We start from the raw sequence: 24,145 nt of genomic DNA, 5'->3' as shown, positions 1-24,145 counted from the left end.
CCTATGTGCCACGTGCAATATTTCACACGTCCTCCCCAGAGGTCAAGCCTATCAGTGGGAAAAGCGCTTTCCTGAAGTTCTGTCGTCTTGATGGGCCATTTTCCAGGAGACCTGTGTTCAGTGACCCCTAGGGTCCCTGTGAGCCCGTCAGGCAGCCACTCCTTCTACCTTTAACTCCTGGAAACCAATCACATGATGTCTGTCTCACAGTTTTGCCAGAATGGCACAGCTACGGAATCCTACTGGGTGAAGTCTTATGGGTCCAGCTTCTTTCACTGAGAAAAATTCAGTCAAGGTGGATCCCTGTCGTGGCCCAGGACCACAGTTTGTCCTTTGTGTTGCCGAGCGGTGTGCTGTTGTGTTTGCTTATGCAGCCACCGGTTGAAGCACATTTGGGTTGTCTCCAGTTTGGGGATATGATAAAGCTGATACAAACATCTGCTTGAGGTGGACACTTGTCTCCAGGTCACTTGGGTGAAAATACCCAAGGCTGGGATTTCTGGGTCACGTGTTAAGCATATTTAACCCTGTAAGAAAGTGTGCAACTGTTTTCCAAAATGGCTGTGTCATTTGTGTTCCCTAACCGAGGGATCCCTTCAGTGACCCTTGCTGAGTGAGGTTCCTCTTGCTCTGTGCTGGTTAGTTTTTAAATTGTAGCCGTCCCAATTTGTGGTTTTAATTTCAATTTATTAATGCATCATTTCACATCTTTATTTGCCATCTGTATATTATCTCTGGAGAAGCATCTTTTCATATATTTTTCTCATTTTAAAGGTTTTTTTTTTTGTTGTTGTTTCATATTGTTGAGCTTTAAGAGTTCCTTATATATTCTACGCAGTTTTTTTTAAACCTACATGGAGGTTTTTTTTTGTTTTTTTTGTTTTTAATCAGATATAGGATATATAAATATTTTTCTCCAAGTCTATGGCTTGACTTTTCGTTCTTTTAACAGTGTCTTTTACAGAGCAAAAGCGTAAAATTGTTTAAGAGTACAATTTATCAAATTTTCTGTTATGACTCATGCTTTTAGTGTACATCTAAAAACATCACCACACCCAAGTTCACATAGATTTTCTCCTCTGTTTCTTTTAGCACTTTTCAAGTTTTAGATTTAGAATCATGTCAATGATTCATTGGGTTAATTTTTGTACATGGTATGAGATATGTGTCAAGGTTCTTTTTTCTCCCCTTTTTTTGCACATGGATATTCAGTTGTTCCAGGAACGTTTGTTGAAAAGATAAAACTTTCTTCATTGAATTATCTTTGTACCTTTGCCAAAAATGAATAGACTATGTTTGTGTGGGTCTATTTCTGGGCTCTTTATTCTATTCCATTGTTAAGTGCACACACTCTGTCACCAGTATGACACTGCCTAGATAACCGTAGCTTTATCATGACATGCGAAGTCAGGTAGAGTAAGTCCTCCAGCTTTGTTTTTCTTTTTCAGAGTTGTTTTGGAGTTCCTTTTTCCTTTGTCTTTCCATATGCATGTGCAAGTTAACTTGTCTATATTTACAAAACATCTTCCTGAAATTTTGATTTGGATTGTACCAAATCTATCAATTGACAAGATGGATATCTTCTTCTTATTATTATTATTTTGTCTTTTGTCTTTTTAGGGCCACACTCGAAGCATATGGAGGTTCCCAGGCTAGGGGTCTCATCGGAGCTGTTGCTGCCGGCTTACACTAGAGCCTCAGCAATGCCAGGTCCGATCCGCGTCTGCGACCTACACCACAGCTCATGGCAATGCCAGATCCTTAATCCACTGAGCAAGGCCAGGGGTCAAACCCTCAACCTCATGGGTCCTTGTCAGATTCGTTTCCATTGTGCCAGGACGGGAACTCCAGATGGATATCTTAAAGTATTGAGTTTTCTAATCCATGAACATGGTAGATCTCTTTGTTTATTTAGCTCTTCTCTAATTTCTTTCATTAGTGTTCATAATTTTTAGCATACAGACTCGTTAGATTTATACCTAAGTGAAGTTCCCGTTGTGGCTGGGCGGTTAATGAACTAATATCCATGCGATGCAGGTTTGATCCCTGGTCTTGCTCAGTGGGTTAAGGATCTGGCATTGCCATGAGCTGTGGTGTAGGGCACAGATATGGCTCAGACACTACATTGTGGCTGTGGTGTAGACTAGCAGCTGCAGCTCTGATTCGACCCCTAGCCTGGGAACCTCCACATGCCACAGGTGTGGCTCTAAAAAAAATACAAAAAAAAAAAAAGATTTATACCTAAGTATTTCATTTTTGGTGTGATTTTAAATGGTACTGTTTGGGGAATTTTATTTTATTTTATTTTGCTTTTTTTTAGGGCCACATCTAAGGCATATGTAGGTTCCCAGGTAGGGGTCAAATCAGAGCTGCAGATACCAGTCTACACCACAGCCACAGCAACACCAGGTCTAAGCTGCATCTGCGACCTACACCACAGCTCATGACAACACCAGATCCTTAACCTGCTGAGCAAGGTCAGGGACCAGAACTGTGTCCTCATGGATGCTAGTCAGATTAATTTCTGCTGAGCCACGACTGGAACTCCTGTTTGGGGAATTTTAAATTCCAATTCTTTATTATATATAGGAAGAAAATTGACTTTTATATGTTGGCATGTATCCTATGACCTTGTTAAATTCACTTTTTAGTTCTAAGTCATGATTTTGTAGATTGATGGGATTTTCCTTATAGACCAGCATGTCATCCGAGAATAGAGGCCGTTTTCCTTCTTTCTTTCCTATTTGTATGCCTTTCCTTTTTCTTGCCTATTGTAAAGGCTAAAACTTCTAGCCTTTGAACAAGATATTTATCTTTAACAAGAGTGGTAAAGGAAGACATCCTGCCTTTGTTCCCATCTTAGCGAGAAAAAATCTCAGGTTTTCTTTTCTTTTCTTTTTTTTTAAACCTTTGGGGTTAGTTGTAAGTTTTATGTAGCTATGTAAATGCTTTTCATAAGTTTAAGGAAGTTTTTTTCCTACTTCTAGTTTTTATCAGTGAGAGTTTTTATTATGACTGGATGGCGAATTTTGTCCAATACTGTTTTTGGAATCTACTGAGATATTCATAAGGTTTTTCATTTTCAGTGTCTTAATAACATGAATTACATTAATTGATTTAAAAATGTTGAACCAGCCTTGTATTCCTGGGATAAATTGATTGGCATGTGTAATCTTTTTTTTTTAATACATTTCTGGATTCAATTTTTCTGATGTTTTATTGAAAAGATTTACATCTATGTTGACAATGAATATGGGTTTGCTATTTTCTTTTCTTATAATGTCTGTGGTTTTAATATTAGGTCAATTCTGGCCTCATAAAATGAGTCGAACATTGTTTGCTCCTCTTTTATTTTCTGGAGGAGATTGTGCACTTGGTACTATTTTTCTCTAAATGATAGTAGAATTTATCAAGAAAGACATCTATGCTTAGTGTTTTCTGTGGGGGAAGATTTTCAGTGACAAATTCAATTTCCTTAATAAATGTGATACTGTTCAGAGTTGCTACTTTTTCAGTGAATTTTGGTAGTTTGTCTTTCAAGGAACTGGTCTATTTCATCTAAGTTGCCAAACTTATGGGGTTTACAGTTGTATGTTTTATTCTCCAATTCTTTATTGTCATTGGGGTCTCGAGAGTGACGTTCCCTTTTTCACTACTGGCTTTATCATCTCTGTCTTCTCTCTTTTTTTTCTTGGTCAGGCTCATCCGAGAGGCTTACTAATTTTACTGACTTTTTTGAAGAATCACCTTTTGGTTTCCTTGGTTTTCTCTATTTGGTCTTCTGTTTTTAATTTTATCGATTTCTGTTTTCATCATTGTTCTTTTATTCCTTCTGCTTGTTTTGGGTTTAATTCACTTTTTCAAATTTCTTAAGGTGAAAATTTAGGTCAGATCTTTGTTCTTCCTTAATTTAAGCATTTGATGCTATAATTTTCCTCTGAGCCCTGTTTTAGCTGCATCTCACAAATTTTGATGTGTTTTAGTTTTCATTCAAAGTACCGTTCCATTGGTTGAGGCTTCCTCTTAGACCCATTTGCCCTAAATATTTGGAGTATTGCCCCAATTTATTTGTTATTAATTTTATTTTGTGATGCTCTGAAAACATACTTTCTGTAATTTCTGTCCTTTCAAATTTGTCAGGGTTTATTTTATGGCGCAGAATATGGTCCATCCTGGTGAATGTCCCATGTGCTATGGTGAAGAATGCGTATTCTGCTGTTATTGGGCCAGGTGTTTCCTAAATGTCCGCTAGGTCAGCGAGGTTAACAGCTGTTCGAGTATCTTTTTACTCTTAGTCATTTTCTGTCCATTCGCTTTATCAGTCTCTAAAGACAAGTCTTGGTTTCTCCAACTGTGGTCGTGGACTTGCCTATTTCTCCCTTCAGACCCATCGGGTTCTTCCTTTTATTTTGAAGCTCTGTGGTTAGGTACATACTCATTTAGGATTGTTATTTGTCTTGAAAAATTTCCTTGAAAGCTTCATACCTTTATCATGAATTGATTTTCCACTCTTCCAATAATACTCCTTGTTCTGAAGTCTACTTTGTCTGCAGTCAGTATCACTCTAGCTTTCTTTTTGTTAGTTTTGCATGATGTATATATTTTCCCTACTTTCCTTTTTTTTTTTTCTTTTTAGGGCCGCATCCACGGCATATGGAAGTTCCCAGGCTAGGGATCTAATAGGAGCTATATAGCTGCTGGCCTACACCATAGCCACAGCAACGCAGGACTTGAGCTGTGTCTGCAACCTACACCACAGCTCATGGCAACACCAGATCCTTAACCCACTAAGTGAGGCCAGGGACCAAACCCACGTTCTCATGGTTCCTAGTCAGGTTCCTTTCCACTGAGCCACATCGGGAACTCCTTCCATACTTTCGCTTTTAACATATCTATGTCTTACTATTTAAAGTAGGATTCTTGTAATCAACATAAAGTAGGGCCTTAATTTTTTTACCATAAGACAGTCTATTTCTCTAAACTGATTTGTTGAGATCACATTTGAATTAGAGTCAGCATTTACCATCTTCTTATCTATTTTCTGTTTGTTCCGTTTATAAGTTGCTTATCCCCTACCTCCTTTTTATGCCTCTCTGGGTTTGTTTGAGCATTTTAAAATTATTCCATTTTTATCTTTTTTATCAAAGTCACTTATATCTCTAAAAATTTCATTTAGTTGTTGCCCTAGGGTTTAGAATATACATTTTCAAATAATTTGAGTCTCTCCTCATATAATGCTGTAGCACTTATATGTTGTGTAAGGGGCTTATGGCAATATAATCTCAGTTCCTCTCATGACAATACAATCTCAACCAGCCTTTGTGCTGTTGTCATAGTCTAGTTTTTTTTTTAACTTAAACTATCAATGCAGAGTATGCTGTTACTATTTTCTTAAGCATGCAATCATCTTTAAGGGCAATTAAAATAAGAAAAATATTTTATTTTAAATTCATATTTTCCATTTCTAATGCTCTTCATTTCTTTATGTAGATCCAAGTTTCTGGCCTATATTACATTACTTCTGACTGAAGAACTTCTTTTACCCTTTTGGGGAGAGTTGGACAGCTGCCAACCCCCCCCCCCCGGTCTGCTGCCTACATAGTTTCAGACTCTCCCCCATACCCACACTCAGCCTTTAGCCCTTCATTGAAAATATCTAGCTTTGGGAGTTCCCTGGTGGCTCAGCAGGTTAAGGATCTGGCATTGTCATTATTGTGGCTCTGGTCCCTTCTGTGGCGTGGGTTTGATCCCTGGCTGGGAACTTCCACATGCTGTGGGTGCACACCCCCCCCCCCAATAAAAATCTAGCTGAATCTTCTTACTGGCTCTCTGGCACCTGACAACATCTGCCCCAGGTGAGGAAGGGTATGGGCTGCATTTCTCTCTGCAGACACCTATCTCTTTGAAGATTTCCTGTTAGTTATTTTCTCCTGTGACCTTCGTTTTCTGAGGGTTGTGAGAAAAGTAATTGTCAGTTTGTCCAGCAGCTTTTTCATTGTCCTGGTGGGAGTCACACTCTTTCCAGCTCTCTCCATGGCTGTCCTGAGTCTAGAAATCCAAAGAACCATTTTTTGAATTCCCGTGTTCCTTATTTTTTTCAAATATTCTCGATCTTTTAAAATGCCGCTCTGCCTTTTGTTATTGTTTGCATTCTTTTGTTAATCTCTGTAAGCTTAAATGTCTATTTTAATGGTGTCTTTTGGGTTTTTCCATTTCCTCTCATTCCTGAGGACTAATTCTTCCTGTGTCAATTCTGCCCGCCTCCCTGCCACCTCTCCTTCGTGGTGGCTCCTCACACACTTTCAGTGGCATTGGCATGTGTAGTTTTGATTGTGTCACTTGGCATTTTGACTTGTCAGCGAGGGCTATCCTTTCCACGGAAGGTCACAATGCTATGTGGCGTGTGTGTTTCCCTTTCTATTTGTTTTTGCCGGGATTTCACTCTCCTGGAACCCATCTTCAAATTAATTAATGAATTTCCTTTTCTTTCTTTTTAAAATTTTGCTTTTTTTTTTTTTAAGGGGTACACCTGTGCGTATGGAAGTTCCCAGGCTAGCATTCAAATAGGAGCTACAGCTGCCAGCCTATACCACAGGCACAGCAATGCATGATCCCAGCTGCATCTGTGACCTACACCACAGCTCACGGCAATGCCGGATCCTTAACCCACTGAATGAGGTCAGGGATGGAACCTGCATCCTCATGGATACTAGTCGGGTTTTTAACCTGCTGAGCCACAACAGAAACTCCCTTAAATTTTGTTTAATTTTTTAATTTTCCTTTTTCTTTTTTACGCCCATACCTGTGGCATATGGAAGTTCCCAGGCTAGGGGTTAAATTGGAGCTGCAGCCCCAGCCTACACCATAGCCACAGCAACATGGGATCTGAGCCGTATCTGTGACATACACCATAGCTCATGGCAATGTGGATCCTTAACCCACTGAGTGAGTCCAGGGATTGAACCCGTGTCCTCAAGGATATTAGTCGGGTTCGTTAACCACTGAGCCATGACAGGAACTCCTATCTTTCTTTTTTCTAAATTAAATTTTGTTGGAATATATTGGCTTACAGAGTTATGTTAGTTTCAGGTGTATAGCCGAGTGACTCAGTTATACACATACATGCATCCATTCCTTTTCAGATTCTTTTCCCATATAGGTTATGACACAGTATTTTTTTTTTTTTTATTTTCCCACTGTACAGCAAGGGGGTCAGGTTATCCTTACATGTATACATTATATTACATTTTTCCCCCCACCCTTTCTTCTGTTGCAATATGAGTATCTAGACAAAGTTCTCAATGCTATTCAGCAGGATCTCCTTGTAAATCTATTCTAAGTTGTGTCTGATAAGCCCAAGCTCCTGATCCCTCCCACTCCTTCCCCCTCCCATCAGGCAGCCACAAGTTTCTTCTCCAAGTCCATGATTTTCTTTTCTGAGGAGAGGCTCATTTGTGCTGGATATTAGATTCCAGTTATAAGTGATATCATATGGTATTTGTCTTTGTCTTTCTGGCTCATTTCACTCAGGATGAGATTCTCTAGTTCCATCCATGTTGCTGCAAATGGCATTATGTCATTCTTTTTTATGGCTGAGTAGTATTCCATTGTGTATATATACCACATCTTCCGAATCCAATCATCTGTCGATGGACATTTGGGTTGTTTCCCTGTCCTGGCTATTGTGAATAGTATTGCAATGAACATGCGGGTGCATGTGGTTATGACACAGTATTGAGTAGAGTTCCCTGTGTTATACAGTAGACCCTTGTTCCTTATCTGTTTTATATTTAGTATTGTGTATATGTTAATCCCAACCTCCTCATATATCCCTCCCCAGAACGTTTCCTCTTTGGTAAGAGTAAGTTTGGTTTCCAAACCTTTGAGTCTGTTTCTGTTTTGTGAATAAGTGCTCTTGAATTATTTTTATTAGATTCCAGATATTAGTGTTCTCACATGATATTTGTCTTTCTCTGTCTTACTTTCTTCATTTAGTATGAGAAGCACTAGGTCCCTAACCCTAACCCTAACCATATTGCTGCAAAAGGCATTAATTCATTCTTTTTTATGGCTGAGTAATATTCCATTGAATATATGACCACATCTTTTTTATCCACTCCTCTGTCAATGGACATTTAGGTTGCTTCCGTGTCTTGGCTATTGTATATAGTGCTGCAATGAATGTTGGGGTGCATGTGTCTTTTAGAGTCATGGTTTTATCCAGATATATGCCCAGGAGTGGGACTGCTGGATCATACAGTAGTTCCATATTTATTTTCTTAAGGAACCTCCATACTGTTTCCCATAGTGGTTGCACCAATTTATATTCCCACCAACAGTGTAGGAGGGTTCCCTTTTCTTCACAGCCACTCCAACATTTATTGTTTGTAGACTTTTTGATGATGGCCATTCTGACTGATATGAGGTGATATCTTGTAGTTTTGATTTGCTTTTTTGTAATAATTAGCGATGCTGAGCATCTTTTCATATGCTTTTTGGCCATCTGTCTATCTTCTTTGGAGAAATGTCTATTTAGATCTTCTAACAATTTTTTAATTGGGTTGCTTGTTTTTTTTTGATATAAAACTGTATGAGATGTTTGTACATTTTGGAGATTAATCCCTTGTCCGTCACTTCGTTTGCAAAGATTTTCTAGTCTTCATGTTTAAATCTTGGGTTTAAGTGGTATAAATTCATGTCTGCATAGGCTATAGTCAGAGGTTTTGATTTCTTGCAAGTCATTTTTTATTTTTTATTTATTTATTTTTTTGGCCATGCCTGTGGCATGTGGAAGTTCCCAGGCCAGGGATTGAACCCATGCTACAGCAGTGACAGTGCCGGATTGTTAACTGCCAGGCCACTGGGGAACTTTGCAAGTCATTTTTTTTTTTTTTAATACAAGATACCAGTAGACTAAAAGTTTCGTTGCTGCTTCCCCAGCCACGTGCACAGGAATCTCTGTCTGCTCTGCAGTCTGGCCAGCCTTTGGCACATAATGGGTCTTGAGCAGGTGGTTCAGGCCCAGCTCCCTCCTTCTTCTCCAGCCTTCCCCTTGGAATTAAAACTGCAGCCTTCTGGCTAAGTCTGAAATTCTGAAATCCATGGTAACAGCTTCTGCACTTTGTTCTGAGTTGTCTCTTCATTTCTTGAGTCCAGGAATTTCCACCATCCAAGGACAATGTTAATGGAATGTGATATCATACCAGACATTTCTATTAGTTTGTTTCTGGAGGGTCCTTCTCCCCATCAACCCCAGCTGTGCCTTGGTCAGCCCCGTGGCTGGAATTGGACTGAGCAGATCTCATGTGAGTAGAATCTGGGTGAAGCCAGAATGTAGTGTCTCCCCCAGCTTCCTTAAGAAAGAGAGATTCAGGTCCAAGTCCATCTGAATCCCTATCCTCCTTAGTCCTTGGGACTGTAGGATTAAGTGATATCCTATTTCCCTTCTTGACCACTTGAATGATTTGTAAATCTGAGGGCTACCTGTGATTTTTATTGTCTTTATGACAGTGAAGCTAAGGCATTTTGTTTTAGACCCAGGAAATTCAGGTTCAGTCCTTTGTTGTTTGTACTGCTCATACTTACCGAAATCAACTAGCTTGCTACTTATTTTATTTTTGTCTTTTGTCTTTTTCAGGGCTGCACCCGTGACATATGGAGGTTCCCAGGCTAGGGGTCTAATCGGAACCACATCTGTGACCTATACTACAGCTCATGGCAACACCGGATCCTTAACCCACCGAGCGAGGCCAGGAATCAAACCCACAACCTCATGGTTCCTAGTTGGATTTGTTTCTGCTGTGCCATGATGGGAACTCCAACTAGCTTGCCACTTATACACGTCACTTTCTCAATACCAAAAGCAATTATTTGCAAATTCCCAAATAGCCACCATAGCGGAACACTCTGAATTAAGCATCTCAAGCTTCTGCACTTGGTCTGACTTTCATGAAGAACTCTTCTAGCCCTGGATGAAGTCCTCGGTAGGGATCGCCAGTGGAAGATGAAATGGGTGAGAGTCTTAAGCTGTTCCTAGATCATTAACGTTTGTTTCCCAGTGAAATAAAAAGCGGTGTGTTCAGTGAAAACGTTCTCCGTAGTAGGGATTGCTTTTCTTGTTATTTCATCAATTACTAAGATACTGACTGTATGCACACTTTTTACTTGAATAACTTTCCTCTGGGAAAGGGCAGACCTCCAAACGGCATTTACCAGTGAAAGCAGCCTGTCTTGAACATGCAAGACATGCTTTATTTGGACTTCATAGTGTATTTCTACATCCCTTTGGAGCAGTTCGGTGGAGCATCACAGCCTGCTGGTGTAAGAGGTGGAAAGACTTTGCATGAAGGCGCAGTCTTTTTCTCATCGGTACATTTATGGTGCTCTCTTAAATTAGGGCTGACACTGTGATGAAAGAACTGTCCTCAAAATTCCAGAGGTGTGATGGGGTTAGGATGCTTCAATCTGCGAGGTTATAAATTGAGAGCAAAGAGAACTATCAGATAAAAATGCTTCTCCTTGGTTCCTGAGAGGAGGTCACACCAGGGGGAGTTTGACAGATCTCGCTTCTGCCTGCTCTTCTTCCAAAGCATTTCAGGAACCTGTACAGTTACCTATTCACACATCAGCCTTCTTCCCAGACAGAGAATCTCTGGGCAGAATTCTGTTCTCACTGTTTTGAAAACATACCACTGCTGCATGTGTGTTGACTGAATAAACAACAGCATTGTTTTCCTGTATTTGCCCTTTTGGGTTTTTTTTTTTTTTTTGGTGTGTGTGTCTTTTTAGGCCCGCACCCATGGCATATGGAAGTTCCCAGGGTAGGAGTCGAATTGGAGCTGCAGGTGCCAGCCTACACCACAGCCACAGCAATGCAGGATCTGAGCCTCGTCTGTGACCCACGCTGCAGCTCATGGCAACATTGGATCCTTAACCCGCTGAGCGGGGCCAGGGATTGAACCTACATCCCCATGGATACTAGCTGGGTTCTTAACCCAGTGAGCCACAACAGGAGCTGCTCCTTCCAGGTTTTGAGGTCTGAGTTGGGTTTGGAGACACCCTCCTGACATCGCGATCCCAGGTGATGACTGCTCATTTTTCTTATTGCAGCTTTCAGCCCTGTCTTACCATCCTCAACCCTGACAGGCCCTACGGGTGCACCCCAGTGGAATCCCCCTCCAACTCAGATTTAGTCGGGACGTTTAAACGCACACTGAAGACTCATGCCTGATTGTAGGGAGTTCCTGATGTGGCTCAGTGGTTTATGAACTCAACTAGTATCCATGAGGATGCAGGTTCCATCCCTGGTCTCGCTCAGAGGGTTAAGGATCTGGTGTTGTCGTGAGCTGTGGTGTAGGTCAGAGACGCAGCTCAGATCTGGAGCTGTAGGCCAGCAGCTGTAGCTCTGAGTCGACCTCTAGCCTGGGAACTTCCATATGCTGTGGGTGTGGCTCTAAAAAGACCAAAAAAAAAAAAAAAAAGAAAAAAAAAGAAGACTCATGTCTGATTATGTGTTTTGAAACACCTCCTTCATCCTGGCTGTCCCATATTCTGGAAGGAAATAGAAATCTGAGTAGCTTGGGGAAGGCAGCATCACTCACACCTGAAGGAGTGAGATCCAGGTACAGCAGGCCAGATTGACTGCGACGTCAGTGCTGGTGTCAGTCCTGGCATCATGAGGAAACTGCCTGGCTAGGACAGCACTGCCTTCCTCTAGAGTTGCCCACGTTAAATGTAGGATTCCTTAAAGATAATTTCCAAATCATGAGCGAAGGAAAAGAGAACTTACATTTCAAATTAAGAACTGTGGATGGAAGGTAAATTTTGTCTCTTTACCTAAGTGGCTTTTTAAACTTTTTTTTTTTTTTTTTCTGGGCCATTCATTGAATAGTGGTGTTACATGTATTGAATTCACAGTGGTGAGAAAAAGGAATAGGGCCCGTCGGATTTACTCTGAGACATTATGAGAAAAAAAGAATTCGCTGTTCAGATCCAAAGAGAGATGCAGATGCCCTCAGCTCCCAGGCGGTGGCATCTGCCTTAACCGTCCGTCCAGCCTTCCTTCGGTTCCGCATCTCAGCGCTCGAGGTGCACCTACGCGCGTTCGCCACAAGATGGAGCCTTCACAGCGGTTTATCTCCCGGGGCTTCCTCTGCCTCCCGCTGGGCAACCTGAAGCCAGCACGCGCACAGGCCTGGAGTGGATTAGAGCCTGTTCTCGTCATTGTCCCTGAGAGCAGATCTGTCCTTGGCCCTATCTCGATGAACAGCCTTATCAGCATCTTGCGCGAAGACACACAAGACAAGCTTAGCAGGGGTGCGGGTGACGCAAAGCCAGAGAGGAGCCTGGGTGCCTCTGGACGTCAAGATTCCAAGGGCTTCCTAGGGGCTGAGACGGGGACGAACGTGCAAGTTCGCCTTCGGTGGAGCAGCAGAAAGAGCTTTGGGCGGTGAAAGGGAACATCTGAATATGTGTGTGGGATGACACTAACCACAATCCTGGCAGCTGTGGTGCTGATAACCGTGCCATGGCTGATGATGTATTTTGCTCAGAGTTTGGGCCACAGGCTTCAGTCCTGGACCAGGGCGGGAGCGCTGGCCAGGTGTCAGTGAGGCTTGTCACAAAGCACATTGCTCAGGAGGGCCAAACGGGTAACAATTCCCTGGTGAAGGAAGCAGGGCATCAACCTGCCTCCAGCATGACTCTTCATCTTGGGAGGTTTGAGGAGCACCGAGTGTAAAGGCTCCTTGGTGTCAGCACTGAGTACTTAGTACTGCTGGTGCTAAGTACTTTATATGCACCATTGCACTTGGATAGAAGCAGAGTGGACTGAGGACAGGGGTGGTGGTCTGTGTCAGTAGGGAAGCCTGGACCCGACTGCCTCACTTTCCTCATCTGATGGAACATAAGTTCTGATGGAAGGGCTGTCTGGGGAAGGACAGAAGTACAATCGGGGTTCACATTGGGGTTCTCGGCATGTGGTACAAATGTGCTTTCTCCACGGGGGGTGCTTCTCCTTAACACCTCTTGGAGTAATAGAAATAGACTGTTGTTACCCCATTTCATAGATGAGGGAATGAGCTGAGTTTCAAAGAAGCTACCTAGCGTCCTGTGGTCATGCAGTTCCTACGTGTCAGGGCTCAGGCTTAAAGCCAGGGCTTTTCTTTTTTTAATTTTTAAAAAATTTTATTGGTATAGGGTTGACTAAAGAAGTTGTGCTAGTTTTAGGTGTACAGCCGAGTGACTCAGTTATACACATACATGCATCCATTCCTTTTCAGATTCTTTTCCCATATAGGTAATGACACTGTATTGAGTAGAGTTCCCTGTGTTATACAGTAGACCCTTGTTCCTTATCTGTTTTATATTTAGTATTGTGTATATGTTAATCCCAACCTCCTCATATATTCCTCCCCAGAACGTTTCCTCTTTGGTAAGAGTAAGTTTGGTTTCCAAACCTTTGAGTCTGTTTCTGTTTTGTGAATAAGTGCTCTTGAATTATTTTTATTAGATTCCAGATATTAGTGTTCTCACATGATATTTGTCTTTCTCTGTCTGACTTTCTTCATTTAGTATGAGAATCTCTAGGTCCATCCATGTTGCTGCAAAAGGCATTAATTCATTCTTTTTTATGGCGGAGTAATATTCCATTGTGTATATGATCACATCTTCTTTATCCATTCCTCTGTTGAGGCTGCTTCCATGTCCTGAAGCCAAAGCTTTTCTGACTCCGTTTCACTCAGGTGCTTATCCATCGTAGCACACTGCTAGCCCAGGGCTGGACTAGGCCAGTGGTTTTTACTTTTTTTTTTTTTTTTTTTGTCTTTTTGCCTTTTCTAGGGCTGCTCCTGTGGCATATAGAAGTTCCCAGGCTAGGGGGTCTAATCGGAGCTATAGCTGCTGGCCTATGCCAGAGCCACAGCAACTCAGGATCCGAGCCACGTCTGCAACCTACACCACAGCTCGTGGCAACGCCGGATCCTTAACCCACTGAGCAAGGCCAGGGATCAAACCTGCAACCTCATGGTTCCTAGTCGGATTCGTTAACCACTGAGCCACAATGGGAACTCTGGCTTTTACATTTTTTGACCAGAGTTCCATTGTGATCATAACCTAGTACACATCCACCCGTCCCTCCCACTCACACACTTGTATTCTCATGCAAAAGTTAATACTTGCCCTTCATAAATGCAGTGCACTTTGATATCTTCTACTCCATTTTATTTCATTTCTAAAGAAAAAGCTGGTGGTGACCTGTTGAATTGATTTCATGGCCCACAAATGGGCTTAAACCCTCATGGTGAAAACACTGGCATAGCAATTTCTAGGAATTCTTCAGTTCTCATTGTCTCTAATTCTCCTAAAGAATACAAATGCAAACAAAAGCCTGCAAACTCAATTCCTTCAACCCAGAACAGAAGGCCTGGGTGTGGGAACAGCTCATGTGGAAGAGAGTGAGAATTTTAGCCACAGCAAGGGGAAGCAGTGCCAGCCACATCCCTCTGGGGAGCCGTGTTGTAAGAGAAATCAACCCCTGACCACGTTGTGAGAAGGACCAAGGGGGGCAGGCTCTGAAACTGCTCAAGGAGCTGGGCGTGTTTAATCTGATTTTGATGGGACAGCCTGTACGCCCTTAAAAACAATAAGCGCATTATGATACTAGGTCTGGAGGGTAATGGATTACGTCTTGGCCTGTCTGATGCCCTCTCCCACACGCAGCTTATTTTTATTGGGTTTTTAGATTTTGGTGTCTAAAGTGAGAATCCTGCACTGTGATTGTTCCTGCACTTCCGTCCTGTGAGAGGCCGCCAGGAAACTGCCCCTCCCAGCCTAAGTGGAGGAGCTCTCAAGCTTGCCTTGGGGGGACCTTTGCCCGGCTTCAAAGGGGTTTCGAAGGGCGGTGACCGACTCCCGCCCCGGCTGCGCCCTGGGACGCAGACAGTCCTGGCCTGGAGCCGCCGCCGCCCGGTGGGAAAGCCCCCTGCTCCCGATGCTCTGGGTGATGGGAAGCGTGTGCCCGTTGGTTTCCCGTCCTCTGGGCTCCAGCCCGGAGCCGATTCCGAGTCCTCCGATTCTCCCCCGGGAGTCAGGAAAGGAGGGAGTGAGGGGCCAAGGGGTCCCTCCCGGGCTTCGTGGGGCCTCGGGATCGCCGGGGGCTGGAAACCCCCCTGGAAGGAGGCTCGCGCTGTGCCGCCGCCGGCAGGACGTGCCCCTTGAAGAAGTAACCGCGGATTTGGCGGGAATGTATTAACTTCAGGAAGGAAACGGGAGAGGACTCAGGAGTGACTCAAAGGCCATGTGGGTGGGAAATCTCGGTGCAAAATCGGGCCACCCGAGGCTGAAGTGGCACGAATCATGGGGACAGAGAGTGAAACGTGGGGTGGCGCCGCGGTTGCGGCTTAGAGTCAGCTGTGTTCGCGAAAAAGTCCGGGTCCATGAAAGTGATTGAGGTGCATTGACCTTGCTGCCCAGCCGTCTACCATCCAAGGTTCAATCCTGATCCTTGGGGTGAAATGTCATCGTTGAAAGTCGAGTGGGCCTTAAGAACGTTAGAATCGGACTGTTGTCCTGGATGACATCCTCGTTGGTTCATTCATGAGCTGGCTTCCCTGATTGAGCTACACTTTTAGAATAGAATTAACACATTCATTTTTTTTGGCCGTTCTTTCAGGAGACTTATACTGAACAGGTTAATGAAGTGCTGCCGTCTGAAAATATTTGCTTATATTTTTGCTCTGACCTCTCCAGGGCTCCTGGTTGTTGGAGGTGAAGTGAAGGGAGGGGCTGCTGAGGTGGAGGGAGTTGCACAGGAGCCTGGTGGGCGGAGTCGGAGGGTTGATGGTTAAAGCATCGGTTAACTCTTGCCAGTGTGCGCTGTGCGCCGAGCGGGGTTCTAAGAGCAGCATGGAATGATCTCATATGATGTAAGCAATCCAATGAAATGATGACTATCAATACCCTTCTTTGATAATTGAAGGCTCTGAAGCACAGAGAGGGTGGTGGATTTGCGCAAGGTTGTGGAGCTGGGCGGTCCTGACCACCCAGCCGCAGCGGGAACGCTTCCCAGCGAGGTACCGCCCTCGCCTGGCTGGAGTAGAGGCCTGAGCGGCAGAGACTGTTCTCTAGTGACCGTGGTGTTTCGAGGGCCCAGGTGTAAAGGTGACCCGATCTGGGTAAAAACGCACTGCTCCGCTCATTTTCCGAAGGCTGTGGCTTCCGTGCTCCACACTTGCTCAGGGCCATGGATTTCCATGGGGAAGATGCATGGACGGATTCAGCCAGTGTAGCCCTGCCTAGGGCCCTCCTCAGGGAGAGGGCGGGAGGAGGCAGGGCGAGGGCATTGAGAAGCTGGCTAAGGGCAAGGCTCTGCAGCAGCTCAAGGGACACCTCCTTAGCTGGCCATGGGCAGGTGAGGTCTGGAGATGTGATGGCTGAAGGAAAGAAAACTGCCCACTCTAAAAACAAGTCTTTTTTTTGGGCTTTTTTAGGGCCACATTTGCAGCATATGGAAGTTCCCACGCTAGAAGTCGAATTGGAGCTGTAGCTGCCTCCCAGGCCATAGCCACAACTTGGGATCCAAGCCACATCTTGGACCTACACCACAGCTCAGGGCAACACTGGATCCTTAACCCACTGAGCGGGGCCAGGGATCAAACCCACATTCTCATCGATCCTAGTTGGGTTTGTTAACTGCTGAGCCACAAAGGGAACTCCTAAAAACAAGTCTTTATTCAGTTCTACTCTGTAAGTTCCCAGAACCTGTTCCAAAGTGCAAAGGAAGGGCATTTCTATCAGGAAAATACGCTCACCTTAGTTAGTTGTGCTTTGGGAGGGGCAGGGACTCTTTAGAGCCTGTTTCTTGGCCACCCCTGTGTGCCCAAAGTCAATGGCATGGAATAGACGCTCAACCGGTATCCATCAGCCTGAGCATTTCACAGGTGAGAGGAACATGGATGTCCGGTTTTTAGGGGGCAGATGTAGGGCTCTTCCCTGATGCTTCTCAGATGCTACAGGAGGAAATGCAAATATGAAGCATCTGACAGTAACCCAGCAAGCAGTTATTACATAAAGATGAAAGATTCAGTCTCTGTAATAAAAAGAGCAAATAGAGACGAGACACAAAACTTAAAGCCACAAGAAGGGGAAGAGAAGCAACAGCATATTCAAATTCTGCAAAGAAATATCCTTGGGAGAGAATTCAGATTTTACAGGCTTCATCAAAAATTCTAATTTATGGGGGAAAAAAATCAATTAACTAGGATCTCCCAACTCCAACACAGTAGCTACTCATCGTGTTTTGTTATTGGCCAGGTGCCATCCAGCATTTGCCTGGGGCCCCTGGCTAAGCTGGAGTGGCCACTCTTGAGACCTGCCTCCCCTGCCCCTCCCCCCAACAGCAGAGCATCTTTGGAAGGTGCTGCAGGTGGAGGAGCCCTGTCTTGGCCAAGGGGAGGCGGCCACGTCCTTAACCTCCCGCTCTGCATTGCTGGCAGCTGTCCGAGGTCCCAAAGGAAGGAGTGGAGAAGAGACACCCATCGATTTAATTGACTGGAAAAGATTCTCTCCTTGAGCTCAGATTAAATTCGTCCAGAAGTGACTCAAGTGAGCATCTTGTAAAAAATTGTGGTAAATTATATATAGCATAAAATGATAAAATGAACCATCTTAACCATTTTTTAGAGTCCAGTGCCATTAAGTCCATTCACACCATTGTGACACCGTCACCCCTGTCCATACACGAGATGCTTCTCATCTTGCAAAACCGGAACTGTCCAAAAGAGCCTCTGGTATTCCTCTCTTAAACTTTTTCTTTCAAGCAAACTTTGCTTTCTTGTTGCTTACAAGTTTCTAGCAAAATATAGGAAGGTAGCAGTATGAAAGGTACTGGTTGTCATGGATACGGTTGCCGTCTTTGGAACAAATGTATGTGTTAGGATCTGTTTTAAGCCTGCCCCCTTGCAGGTGGAACATGACCTCCAAAAAGCCTCAAGGACACCCTTTCTTAGAGCCATTCAAACCCAACCGTGGCCTCATTGATAAAGGCAGATGCAGTATTTCCTGTGAAAAGAACTGTGGTAGAACAGCGTTTGATTGGTCTTGTCCTGGTTTCAAGCTGGTCGGGACACCTTTGTTGTGCTGATGAGGTGATGCTAACTGGGCTGGGGACTGGTCACCAGGGGACACACCATGATTAGAGGGTTGGGACTGTCAGCTTCCTGACCTCCAGAGAGTGGGGAGGAGGCTGGAGATTGCCTTGCATCCCATGGCCAGTCATTTAATCACTTGTGCCCACACCACGAAACCCCAGTGAACACTCTGGACGCCAAGCTCAGCGGGGTTTCCTGGTTGGTGACTGTGGATGACAGGGAGGATGTCAGGCTCTGACCCGCAGGGAGGCCTTGTTCTCCCTCCTGGACCTCGCCTTGTGTGTCTCATCATTTGGTCGGTCCTCCTGGCTACTATCCTTTTATAATAAAACTCTAGTTATAACTATAGAGCTTTCCTGGGGTCTGTGAATTTTTCTAGCAAATTGCTGAACTGCAGGGGGTCATCACAACCCCTGAATTTACCACCAGTTGGTAAGAAGTGGGGGGCCCTAGGAACTCTGAAGTGCCCCTGGCATCCGACATGATGGCAGCCTTGTTGGGCGCTGTTCCCTTTGATTTGTGGGGTTTGTGCCAACTCCTGGTGGTTAGTGCCAGAACGGAGCTTTGGTACGAGACTGAACAGAGCTCAGCTAGTGAAAGGGTAGACCAGCTTTTCATCCAGCTGTGCCCCCCCGGAGACAGCCCTCCATGGATCTGTTGCTTTGCTGAACATCTTGCCATCAAGACATCGGCTTCCGGAGTTCCTGTCGTGGCACAGCAGAAATGAACCCAACTAGCATCCATGAGGACGCAGGTTTGATCCCTGGCCTCGCTCAGTGGGTTAAAGATGTGGTGTAGCCTGCAGATGCAGCACGAATCTGGAGTGACAGTGGCTGTGGCTGTGGCCAGCAGCTACAGCTCCCATTTGATTCAGTCCCTAGCCTGGGAATCTCCATATGCTTCAGGTGCAGCCCTAAAAAAAAAAAAAAAAAAAAAAAAAGGCATTGGTTGACAACTGTTCTGACTCTTTCCAAGGATGTTTATATGGTGAACAGCCTAGGAAGAGAGATCTGTGTCTCCCTACAGAGTACAAGGCAGGCATGTTCAATGTTTGTTAGAAGGACTTGGGAGAATTCCCGTTGTGGCTCAGTGGGTTAAGAACTCGACGAGTATCCATGAGGATTTGGGTTTGATCTCAGGCCTCACTCAGTGGGTTAAGGATCTGGCATTGCAATGAGCTGTGGTGTAGGTCACAGACTCGGCTCTGATCTGGCGCTGCTGTGGCTAGGGTGTGGGCCGGCAGCTCCAGATCGCATTCGACCCCTAGCCTGGGAACCTCCATATGCCGCAGGTTTGGGCCTAAAAAACAAACAGACAAGAAAGCCTTGGGTTTCCTAGAAGTTCCCACTGTGGTGCAGTGGGTTAAGGACCCAGCATTGCTGTGGCAGTGATGTAGGTTGCAGCTGTGGCATGGATTTGATCCCTGGCCTGGGGACCTCTATATTCCTTGGGTTCAGGGAAAAAAAAAAAAAAAAAAAGACTTGAATTTCCTAAACCCAGGGTTCCTTTTTGATGACATAATACACGGCATGTACAGGAATTGCCTGGCCTCTTGGCATCACTCTGTGAGATGGGGGCCCAGGGAACTGACATAAAAATGCCCACCCTCTGGCCATTTCATGAGTGAGTCAGTGGTAAGCTGCTTTTCGTGTCTGACCCAGGAGTGTCGCGATTTTTACCAGCAGCTGTGAAACTGATGCAGGCTGGCTCACGCACAGGAAGAGCTCAGACCCTTTGGAGTTCTGGCCAATTCAGTTAGAACCTTGGAAAAGTGAAACATTTAACATTTTTCTACCTGAATTTTAACACCTGTTATCATGATAGACTTTTTTTTTTTTCCCCTAGATGTTCTCTAAGATTCAAAGAGGCACTTTAGTTGACCCGTTCCTTTAGGTTACAGTACTTCATAATCGCCTGTATCAAGTTTTCCTTCCTGCGTGTGACTCACAGAAGTAGGCAGGAGGAGGAAACTGGTCCAGGGTGGAAGGGGAGGAGGAAGGATGTGGAATGAGAGATCAGAGGCACGGAGGAAGGCGAGAAAACTCACTCAGAGAGGTCTGGACGTTGTTTCCAAAGCCTTACGTGTCAGGTCTGGGAAGGCTGCTTCCAGGGTATTTCCCCCAGGAAAGAGAAGAATCCCTCCAACAAAATTTATCTTTAGCAACTAGTTAAACTCTAGGTTAGTTTTTTAAAAAAGTTCAAATTATGTACATTATTTTGACCAGTCAAATTGAAGTAATAAATTAGTGACTTGTTTCCCTTTCGAAATTAAGCTGGTGGCCCCACCATCCATCTGCCCCCCAGGGTAGAAGTGGGGGGGGCGGGGATTTTGAGAGTCTCCCCTCGCCCCCCCTACAGACCTGCTTTATAGTTGTGGCTTCATAACCTCCCTCGGTAGAGACCCCTCTGTCCATCCCCACTGCCTTCCTTGGGTCAAGCCTGCGGGGCTGGCAGCCTCTGACTCCCCCGCACCACCCTGCCCCCTGCTGCTCAACTTGTCAAAAACAGTCAGTGTTTCTAAGGGCCCAGGTTCTGGACAGAATTTCTCGCTCCATGGAACTGACATTCTGAGTCACATTCAAAGGACCTTTGCTTCTTGTTTGTTCCACTTCACAAAAGTGATATTTTCTGATCAAGGAGAAAAGCAGACAGCTTGCGCCTTTGCTTTGACCATGAAAGCGAATATGAGACTACAACTCAATAGCCAAACACCCCAGATGACCCGACCGTAAAGCAGGTAAAGGACTTGAACAGACCCTTCCCTGAAAAAGAGGTACAGGGACCAGTCAGGCTATGAAGAGATGCTCCCATCGTGAGTCATCAAGGAGATGCAAATAGAAGCTTCGAGACGTCACTGCACCCATGTTAGGATGGCTATTCTTTCTTTAAAGAGTATAGGTGAGGTTGTGGAGACGTTCCGACCCTTGTACTCCCTGTGGATGTAAACTGGGGAGCTTGCTGTGGAAAATAGTGTGGAGACTCCTCAAAAAGTTAACAACTACAACCACCGATTGATCCAGCCGCCCACTCTCAGCCTGGCCCAAGGAGGTACCTACCTGGGTGTTGAGAGCAGAAGTGAAAAGATAATACTTGCGTCGTGTTAGTCTAGCACAGAAGATGACTGACTTGTGAATCGTTAGAAGTCAGAGTTGTGGAGTTTCCATTGTGGCTCAGCGGGTTAGGAACCCAACTAGTATCCTCGAGGCTGTAGGTTCGATCCCTGGCCTCACTCAGTGGGTTAAGGATCCCACATTGCCGTGAGCTGTGGTATAGGCTGGCTGGCAGCTGCAGCTCTGATTCATCCTGTAGCCTGGGAACCTCCATATGCCATAGGTGTGGGCCTGAAAAAAAAGAAAAAAAAAAAAAAGAAAAAAAAAAAAAGAAATCAGATTTTTTTTTTTTTTTTTTTTTTTTTTTTAAGCAGGCCCACATCTTAACTAGAGCATGGACTAGCAAATGTTGGAATGTTGGTTGAATTTAAGCAATTTACTTGCGATGGGGACTTGACTTCACTTCATGATGTCTTACTAAATAAAAATACCTTTTTTTTTTTTGTCTTTTTGCCATTTTCTTGGGCCGCTTTCGTGGCATATGGAGGTTCCCAGGCTAGGGGTCGAATCGGAGCTGTAGCCACCAACCTATGCCAGAGCCACAGCAACGCTGGATCCGAGCCGTGTCTGCAACCTACACCACAGCTCACGGCAACGCCGGATCGTTAACGCACTGAGCAAGGGCAGGGATTGAACCTGCAACCTCATGGTTCCTAGTAGGGTTTGTTAACCACTGCGCCACGACGGGAACTCCTTTTTTTTTTTTTTTTTTTGAAAAATATTTTTCAATATAAATATTCAAAACATCAACTGCAAAATAAGGTGAAAAGCTCACATGTTCCCATGCCATTATATCTGTATTCCACAAAAGATCTAGTGAATAAACTAGATTATTCGGTTGGCCACTTAATGAAGTTTTATTTCAAGTAGGTTATTTTGCTGGTTGTTTTGCTTTACAGGCAGCTGGAAAGACGAGGTCAGGCAGTTGTCTGTGCTGTGGTGTGGATGTTTATTTGAATAAAAAGGAGGCGCTCATGGATATAGCCTAATAGTCACAGCTCTGTCCTTTGCTAGCGTGTGGTTTGTGAGTTACATGCTGTGTTTGCTGTTGCTACAGGCCATCAGGTGACAATGCTGTTCCCTCAGACCAGCCCAGACCAGCCACTTGGCTCCCAAGCAGAGTCTGAGCCACAGGCCCCTGGGCTGCTGGGCCCCGAGTGCTGATTCCTCCCAACTCCAGCCATCCTGATAAGACAGTCATTCTGGAAGCAGCTGAGGAATTTCATTTTGGAAATTACTGGTAAGATATATGCTTTTTACCTCCTTGCCTTTTTTTAAAAACAGGAAATGGTAATGAAAATTTTAAGTTTTGTAATTAGGTTTTTAAAAGGGAGGATATCTTACACTTTTATTTAAAGGTGGAAAGTTGCTAGATGGTGTGGAAACTATGCCCAAGACGGTACAGAACGCAGGAAAGGCCTGAGCGAAACCATTTTTAGTGTTGGTTGCTATGGGAAAGGTGAATGAACTTATTTTCCCTGTGGGGCATTTTTGCAGATGTTTCTCAGCTATTCTAGCTTTCAGAGCTGGTTTGGACAACTGCCCTCAAGGTCAAGAGCCTGTGGGCCATGCACGGGACTTGGAATGGATCCTGAAGTCTCTCAGGTAACACTGGAGGGTGTTTGGCAGAGGAATACTATGGTAAGTCTTAGGTTTTAGAAAGGATAACTGACATTTTAACATTTTTAATTTTTTATTTTATTTTTCTTTTTACAGCCGCACTTGAGGCATATGGAAGTTCCCAGGCCAGGGGTTGAATCTGAACAGTAGCTGCTGGTCTACACCCACTGAATGAGATGAGGGATCGAACTTTCATCCTCACGAACAGTATGCTGGGTTCTTACCCACTGAACCACAATAGGAACTCCTGACATTTTTTTAAACTCTGGAGGCAGAGAGGAGAGTAGAGAGAGTAAGTCACAGTGGTCGAGGCCAGGTGATGCCTGAAGACCAGTGAGGTGGCCAGAGGACCGTCTAAAGGGGGTGACCACCAGGGCTTAGAAGGGCCAGATGGGAGAATGTGAAAAGAACGTTCAGACCACGGTGTGGGGTGTGTGTAGGGACTTCCAGTGGGAAAAGGGGAGTTGAACGGCGCTCTCTTGGCCTCTAACCTGGATGACATTCAGCTCTCATAACCTCGCCAGGTGTTCAATTCATAACATTCAAGCAGCAAAGCCTATTTCCGATCTGCAGAAGAGGTAAATTGAGAGGAGAATCTTTGAGGGCATCATGACAAGAACAGGGGTGTGTAGTGGGGGGCACTGAGTCCTCTCGGATGAGCACCTGCAGGCAACTGAATCCTCACACCATAAACCAAGGAGACACGTGAATGGTGGTCCTCAGTGGAAGTTTCTTTTTGTTTTTGTCTTTTTAGGGCCGCACCCGTGCCATATGGAGGTTCCCAGGCTAGGGGTGGAATCAGCTGCAGCAGCCAGCCTACACCACAGGCACAGCAATGCCAGATCTGAGCCATATCTTCGACCTACACCACAGCTCATGGCAATGCTGGATCCTTAACCCACTGAGCGGGGCCAGGGATCAAACTGGCATCCTCATGGATGCCAATCAGATTTGTTTCCCCTGAGTCACGACGGGAACCCCAGGAAGTTTGTTTTTATTTTGATTAAGCTGCTAGCCCTCTAGAAGGAGCATGAGTGCCCCCCTCCCCCAGCTCTCTACCCTCACCTCCCCATCCACCTGGCTCATTTCAGATGTGAACAGGCCAGAGTTCTGGCCACAGGATGCTGGCAAGAAGCACCCCCCATCTCGCCACCTGCCCCCCCCCCCCACCCCGCCCCGCTGGGGCTGAGTTCACAGGACATGGGCCCAAGAGAGGATGTGGCTGGTGCAGTTTCTCATGGGGCAGCAACGCAACATGGTCCAGAATGT

General features: G+C 44.8%; 1 protein-coding gene across 1 annotated transcript in view; it reads left to right on the top strand.

Annotated features, from left to right (window-relative positions):
• The window catches only part of LOC100627466, a 272,180-nt gene that overhangs the window by 63,598 nt on the left and 184,437 nt on the right, over window positions 1–24,145 (top strand). The window contains 1 exon segment of the mRNA XM_021089367.1: window positions 22,314–22,496. The gene's annotated coding sequence lies outside the window, so the exon portion shown is untranslated.

Source organism: Sus scrofa, chromosome 4, assembly GCF_000003025.6.
Source record: "Sus scrofa isolate TJ Tabasco breed Duroc chromosome 4, Sscrofa11.1, whole genome shotgun sequence".
Lineage (NCBI taxonomy): Eukaryota > Metazoa > Chordata > Mammalia > Artiodactyla > Suidae > Sus > Sus scrofa.
Note: the sequence above shows the minus strand (reverse complement) of the source record. Positions and strands in the feature narration are given on the sequence as shown.